Here is an 8349-nt window from a genome sequence, read left to right as displayed (position 1 = left end):
GGTCACAACATCCCTCAACTGTACTCATTATTTTCCAAGGCCAAGTTTGCACCTAGGCATACTAAATCTGGAACGTGCCTTCCTACCTGCTGTCAGTTGGCCTCCACCCCTTCTCTGTCTCAGAATAATACCCAAGATATATATATAGAGAGAGAGAGACAGAGAGACAGAAAGTGAGAAATCACTCCCAAGGGGGGATGGCCACACCGCAATTCCTTCTCCTCCATTATCCCCTCAGGATCTTGGGCACACACACACACGCTCCCGGCGTGAGTTTTAAGCCACCAGGTCCAGGACGCAAACCACAGTCAACTACATGGGAGTCCAGTGACATAGCCATTACGCTAACTGCTGGTCCCAATACCCAAGATATAATGACTGTGGATATAGCAGCAGAGAACACTGGAGCCCTGGATTGTTTATATGTCCTTCTGAACAACCTGTTCTCCAATTCCACCATCAGAATCAGAGCTCCCTCCCTGCATTCCCCTCTTCCTCTAGCCCTCAGAGACAGTACACATTCCTAGCTTAAGCAATGCATTCTTACTGCCCTGACACATATCACGTAGTGGGCCAGGCAGGCTCTTAAGAGAGCCAAACTATCCACCCAACACTTGGCTTTGGCCAAGGGCATTAAGCCAGTCCATGGCGTCATGGCAGTTAAAGTCCCTTGATAAGCTGCATCAACTCTAGTCTTGAAATTGATCATGGCGTTGCTGATGAAGCTAATGAGAGTTACATCAGACATTCCTCTAAAGCCCAGATTGAATGACTATTAATTAAGAAAGGTCTCTTGGTTAATACTTCCCCTCACTATATAGGCAGCTGCTAAACTCAAATCTGGAGTGGGATTCAGAGAGGGGAGGGTTATTGATAATGAGAACCATAACATAATGGGAACTTCTGAGCATGAAAAGTTCTCTAAAGCAGACTTCAAGTTCAGTTTGATTACTACTAAATCGTCACTAATTCAAGATGACTTTTGAACCAATTTATATCGCCAGTGTCCTCTATGAATAAGATTTATTCATTCATTCAAGACGTGTGTTTAGACCTCTGTGTGCCATACACTGTGCTGAATATGCAGGATAATTAGCTTGTTATGCCATTTGCCATGCTTTCAAAGAGCTCTGTAAACATTTATAGGTTTATTTCCTTTAAGAAGACAGTGTTGAAGGATCACTACATAAAGCTTCTGAAGTCAGTAACTACCAAAATATTATTAATCGCCATTCCACTTGCAGAAACTCTGATAGAGGATGCTGGCAGACTTATTTTTTATTGTAATTGCTTTTTATGATATTAAAAGTTAAATTTGAGTTCTTACTATTGACCAGACATAGTTCTAAGTGTTGTATGGGCATTAGCTCATTTAATCCTAACAACCCTAAGAAGTGAATACTATCATTCTCCTATTTTTGTCCTGGCTTTACAAATACTGAAACTGAGGATTACACTGATTTATGTACCTTTTGTTCCTGCAAAGTTTTCCAGGGACCTTAGTTGTGAATGTCTGACCTGGTTCAAGTCCCTTGCTTCATGAAGTTTATCCATTCAGGCTTTATCTTCCAATCAGTGACTATATTTCTCTGCCTAGTGGTAGTTTTAAACTCACAGACACTAAGTTGCAAGGTCGTTAGGTCATTTCGTCATTTAACAAATGTTTAACAAATATCTATTTGAATTTCCATGTGGTGAGAACATAATGATCAAACAAACACAGATTTTCAACCTAGCAAACTTAGCAGAGTAGATTAAAAAAGAAAAGAAATTATAGAAAGTGTGCAGCAGGGGCTAAATCCAAAGGGCTATAGGATGTCTACTTGGTCTGTCTGACTGGCATTAGCCCTTTGGGTCCCTGCTGAGGGCTCCTGCTGCTGGATTCGTGAGCTCCAAGCCCTTAGTATTGCTCACACCTTGGAACCACACCTTCCTGCAGCCTAGAGCTCTGTATTCAACATCAGTCCACCAGCACCCATGTCTTCAACACTAAGGGCAAGACAACACCAACACTTTACTCTGTGCAGGTCAGTGGAAATAAAATATCTAGAGGAAAAAAAATCTTGAGGGAGTATCAAGAAAAAGTATAGGGGACTGAAGAACTCAAAAAGACTTACTAGAAAGAGGAACATAAGAAAGAACTTAATCTGGATGACCACAAATTCAGCCATAATGAATTGGGAGAAAATGTGGTACGAAAGTTATATGGATCTCTCCAGCATGAGAACTACAGAGCTTTTGGTTTGGGACAACTCTAACACCCTCAGGCTTCTCAAAGCATCAGAAATTGTCAAGTTCCTCAACAGCTGAAGTGAGGCTTTTCATCTTTCTGTGGTTTTCCTGTACTGAATTGAATTTCGGATTCAATACTCTAGGGATAAGTCTGTACCCTTAGATAACACAAATGTGGGTTCTGTGCTTGTTCTGGTTGTGGGGATCTTTGCTTAAGAAGGGAAAAATCACAAATATTATGATGAAATTCAGTAAAAATTTTTCTCAGCAAGCTCTTAACATCTGAGATGTAGTGAAGAATGTAACCCCTGCAGAAAAGCTGGTGGTCAGGACATAGTGGAGATTAAATGAGGAGACTAAATTCCTACAGATATCAAGTTGCTAGCTTCTCAGGAAAGTACAGTAGATAATTCATCTCTTACTAGAAGATCTAAGCCTCAGTTCTGCTCTTGTGACTTCACTCATAACAACTCCCTAGAAATGAATACTGACTTCCCTTAAGAACTTATTTGGAAGGTACAGTCACCAACACTGGCAATGGTACCACTGTTGAACAGACTACCTCACCAACTTTAGATGCTGAAAGTGAAAAGTCACCCAATACTATGGAAATTAAGCACTTCCCTTGTATTAAGGCAGGAGTGGTTGCCTTCAAAGCCCTCCTTTTCTTCATCACAGGGTCCATACCATGATGTCCTCTACTTTCCTCATTGGCATCATGTAACAAATGTACCTAAGGTCTTCCTTAATCCTTATCACTGTCTCTCTGCTGCTGACAGAAAATGAATGGCTGGGTCGAGATTCCTAGGAAAAGACCTTGAAGCAGTGGAGACCCTCAGTTTCACTTGATCCTTTGTATTAACAAGACTGACACTCTGACTCAGCAGGACCCATCTGTGGTTTGACAAGTAAGTCTGTGTGGCTCACAAGCTTGATGAACAATTTAAGCAAGTCTTTGCTGAAACCTCTGGAATCTGGGCCTCCTTATTCCTGAAAATTATACTGTGTAACCTGGTTGAGGTCAAACCAAAACACTGAAGTGTTCCCATCATTGATAAAGTTGTGGTTGGAGATGCCTCAGAAAATGCCCTTGGAAATTCTCAGAGGTAATTTTGAGGCTGTGATGGAAATTAGAAGCGTTTAGAAAGTGAAACTGAAAAATAGGCAGACTCAGACTGAAATCACTTTTGACTCTACCAACAAATTTCAGCAGTCCATACATGAGATAGTGATTCTTCATTATGACATGATAAACATCATAAACACTTCACGATGATGGTGTTCCTAAAACTATCTTAGAGAAGTCCAGCATCAACACCCTAATGCCTGAAGCAGTCTCTGAAAAAGACCATAGTCAAGGACTTCCACCCAGTGTACCTGGACCTCAGCAGCCAAGAAAGCATGTTCTGGATTTCTGCCACCTATACCTTCTAGCTGACAAGTTCCCAGAAACCTAATCTTTTTACAACGATAGCATGACCTTTCTCACCTCCAACCTTTGTTTTGTGGGCTCTTATCAATGATCAGTCCCCTCAGTCCACTGTGACTGATGCGTTACCAAACATCAGAGTGCTGGAATCAAGATTATTGTGGTTATGAGTGAGGATCCCTCTAACAGCAAAAGCTACTGCCAAAAGGGTAGGAAGCATTTCATCCAACAGTAAAATGGTGGAAGACATTGCAAAATGCCTCAGTGTTGCTGTCAATCAAATTAACAAATGGGATGCTAAAGCTGCTGTAGTGACTATCATGAACTGAAGGACATGAGTCAAGAATACCTAGATGAGCTCTTAACATACCCAGAAATCATCTTCAGAAGCTGATCATTGTGGTGGGCTACCAGAGACAGGATGAAGTTGCTGCTGTAACAGAGTATGGAGCCAATGCTCTAAAGAAGGCAAATATTGGAATTTCCAAGAGAAAGAAAAGTTCTGATGTAGCTAAAAATGCAGGCTACATGGAGTTGTCACTGAATGACAATGTGACAACTTTGCATCTACAGCCACAAGGTAGAGGAAGGCTGTCTGATGAACAACCTAAAGAAGATTATTGCTTAATACTCTATGGAATGCTACTCAGACATAAAAAACAAGAAGACCCTGGCATTTAATAGAAAGTGGTCAAATATGGAGGATCTATTGCTGAGTGAATGAAGCAAGCCAGGAAATGAAAGAAAGATATTGTACGTATCCACTTAATATATACCAACTATCCACACTTTATGGTAGAGATTGAAATATTGGAGGACATAAAAGCAGTGAAAATAGTTACAGTTGCTGAAGATGGTGTGGAAGGGGGGGGGGGGAAGAGAAGAGTATAGAGAAGGATAACAAAAGAACAAAAGAGAGGCATGACATTAGTGGGACATAGAAATGGTTTATTACCTGTTGATGATAACATGTATAGTATTCTCAACTGAACTGATCTGAGAAGTATTTAATGTTGGGTAAATTATTTATATAAGCCAAATGATATATAGTTATCAAATGTTTTAAAAAATGAGAATAAATAATAATAACCTGAAAAAAATGATGAAAAACTATTTGATGATGATGATATGGATAGTAATGTCTTTGTCTTGACTGATATGCATTGTAATCATACCGGAAAAAGAAATGTAATACACTGTCAAGATATATATTTCAAAGCAATATAAAAAGATTATGATAATAAATAATTTTTTAAAAAAATTCTGAACAAAAATATGGCTGCATTCTGCCCTTTTTTTATTTTTATTGTCATCATAATCTTTACATTACAATGGATTACATATAACTTTACAGTGTATTACATTGCTTTTTCAAAAGGGAATGCCCTGCATGTCAGTCAATACAGAGACATTAATCCCCCCACTTCATTATTCAATACCTTTTCTATGTATTTCCCAATCATTATTATTCTTATTCTAATTATTTTTTAAACAGTCAATCACTATTTCTCATTTTGCTTGTAAAAAGACTTTACCCAACATCTCAGACCAATCCAGTTGAGAATACTATACATGTCATCATCAACAGGTAATAAGCCATATCTGTTTCCCATTAACATCCTGCCTCTCAGTATTTGTTCTCTTGCTATCTTTCTCTATCCTCTTCTCTTCATCGCCCCCCCCTCATTCCATGCTGTTTTATTCTCGTTAAGTGCTTTCACTGCTTTTATGTCCTCCAATATTTTGCTCTCTACCATAGAGTGTGGATAGTCGGTATATACTAAGTAGATACATACAATATCTTTCTTTCATAGCCTGGCTTACTTCACTCAGCAATAGATCCTCCATATCTGACCACTTTCTATCAAATCATTCTGCCCTTTTTTGAACTACATCATTGTTAAGTCCACCCACCCATTGGACACCACTACCATCTTGTTGATCAACGTGGGCACAGACGTAATTCCCTCGTTGCCTCAGCTTATAAGAAAAATGAAACTCACATCGTGAACCACAAGGACAGGAAACTTGCCAGGTACTCCTTCCTGTATATTGGCTTCCTCCAAGCCTTTGGAGTTTTTGTTATTTATGTCATCATTTATGCATAGGAAAGGTTTAGATCTAGACCTCTCGTTAACTCCTGGCTCAATGGGAAAAGGACACCATGAATGGCTGAAAAGATAGCTATGCCTCAAAATGAGTTAGAAATACCTAGAATGAACAGGCTACACAGCCACTCTCAGAGGCATTATGATCCAGCAAATAGCATATCTAATCATCAGGAAAATCTGAGAAATTTTATCTTCCAGCAAGGTCTTTTCAGAAATAAAGCCATCAAGGCAGAAATTGCCTCATAGGTTATCATAACATTAATACTCTCCCATGGCCTTGGGAGTGTCACAGCCCTGAATTTCATTATACGCCTGGCTCAGGATTGGTTTGTGGATATGCTGCATGCCATTCTTCTTTGGGTGTATAATGACACGAAAACTTTTCATCAGACTTTAGTGTGGAAGATGTTAAGATAATATATCACTAAAATTATCTTCTTTTCCAAGTCCCCAAACTTCACATTGGTGATAATCTTCATCTCCTGGCCACTAGTTGTGAGATCTCTTGCACAATAATGGCATTATTAAAATTCATATCAGAAAAAGACAAAAATTGTATAAAAAGCATTCAACTGATATTTTGTATTTTACAGCTGAGATTTGACTATGTATGAATTGTATTTCTATCACCATCATCTATTTTAAAACATGAATTTCAAGGTGATAACATTTGTATGTTCATGAGTTCCCATTATACTAGTCTTGTATAATCCAAATAGCTTCTGGTTTTCTCTGCTTGCAATGCTCTAGATAAGATTCCTTGAGCCTACATTCTACATTCTACTGAAGGTCTAATTCCCTCCCCCTGTATTTCTATGAATTCTTGAGAAAAGTGAATATTTTGCTCAAAAATTCACCTCCAGGTTCGTAGGAGATGGAAGTGGGGCAGTGTTATATCATGAGAACATGGACATCCTCCACTCTGACTCTCAGTCATTAACATGGCACAATGTCCCTGGCCATATCACTCTTGGCCTGACTTCTCACCATCTCACCAGTCCTTTGCCTCCCCCCCCCCCCTCCACCCTTTTTTTTTTTTTTTTTTTTTAGAGGTTTTTGCTATAGGGCGAGTGTGCGCGCCAGAAACACAGAGAGATAGAAAGCGAGAATTCACCCCCCGGGGGGATGGCCATGCCACAATCCCTTCTCCTCCATTCTCCTCTCAGGATCTTGGGCACACACGTACACGCACCGGGCATGAGTTTAAGCCACCGGGTCTGGGACTCAAACCGTAGCCGGCTATATGGGAGTTCAGCGACATAGCCATTACGCTAACTGCTGGTCCCACCAGTCCTTTTTTTGTATTACTTCCTTCTTCTCTTCTCCCTCTCAGAATACCCTTTGCCCCTCCCACTAGAGCTCCTAGTCTTTGTCTTGGCTTTTTCTTTCTCCAACTCCTGCTCAGAGACTGAACTCCAAGATTATTTTGCATGTCATAACTGAAGGTGTTCAGTTGAACAAAGGGGTTTTTGATTTACCAGGAAGCCATCATGGTTTAAAATAGTAGTATTTGTGAGTTGTACAGTAATATCTATGAGTCAGCTGGTGATGTGGTAGTTAAGATAACTGGATCCCACATTGCTGACTGTGCAGTTCAATTGCACAGGCACAGTTCAAGCCAGACCCAGTGGTTTGAAAAACATGCTGGGTACATGTGCATACATGCCAAAATCTCAAAAGGAGGAAGAAATGAAGGAGAAAGGATTGCAGTATGACCACCCTCATGGGGAGTACTTTCTCACCCCACCCCATTCTGTCTCTGTCAGGCACACACATATCCTCTGGAAAATATTTTTTAAACAATAATAATAGTATAATACCATTCTTGTAAAACAGTCTCAAAGCACTTTCAAGCACTAATTTTACACCAGTCCTGTCTCATACACTTAATTTAAGCTTATCTCTGTGTGGGACACACATCTATATGACAGACCCAGAGATATCTTATTTTGGGAGGTTTGGATTCTTTTTAATTCAATCAAGATGCAAAGATATAAATGAAAAATATATGACAAATCCGTCAATGATTGGCTTGAAATTATTGGGATGAATAGAAATTCCATCATGCATACTTTAATGAACAAACATAATTAAATCAATTTGTAAATAACTTGCTACACAACAAAACTTAGTTAATTTCATAATGAACATGCTCTATTTTTCTTCTTTGTTTTCTTGGGGTTTTTTTCTTATTTTTTACATTCAATCATTGTATATCTTTATCCATCTATCTACTGTTTCTTCTCAGAGATACCTTGTTTTGAAACAAATGACATTTTATGAAACAAAGATAGATAGTATGAAGTGAATTAAGAAAGGTGCAGGGATCAGATTATCTCTTTGTGACTTCTAATATCCCTTGTCAGTTCTAAACTTCCATGACTCTAAATCAGGTACCATGATGCCCAATTAGAGCAGAGCAGAGGCTTAGTAGGGCATGTGCATCGAGTCTAGACCAATCCATCTAAGCCAGACTTAACCCAGATAAGGAAAACAGCATTTAAAGAAAGATCTATCTGACTCTATTTTCCTTTGAATGAATCAGAAACACTTTATAAGAAATCAGTATGGAGACTG

At 39.2% G+C, this 8349-nt stretch overlaps 1 pseudogene; it reads left to right on the top strand.

Moving 5' to 3' along the window:
* The first annotated feature begins 3554 nt into the window (after positions 1 to 3554).
* LOC102486085 (potassium-transporting ATPase alpha chain 2 pseudogene) lies at positions 3555 to 6169 on the top strand (annotated as a pseudogene).
* Positions 6170 to 8349: the final 2180 nt, after the last annotated feature.

Source organism: Tupaia chinensis, unplaced genomic scaffold (genome assembly GCF_000334495.1).
Source record: "Tupaia chinensis unplaced genomic scaffold, TupChi_1.0 Scaffold000542_1, whole genome shotgun sequence".
Taxonomy (NCBI): Eukaryota; Metazoa; Chordata; class Mammalia; order Scandentia; family Tupaiidae; genus Tupaia; species Tupaia belangeri.
The sequence above is the reverse complement of the archived record's forward strand: the minus strand, read 5'-3'. Positions and strand labels throughout refer to the sequence as shown.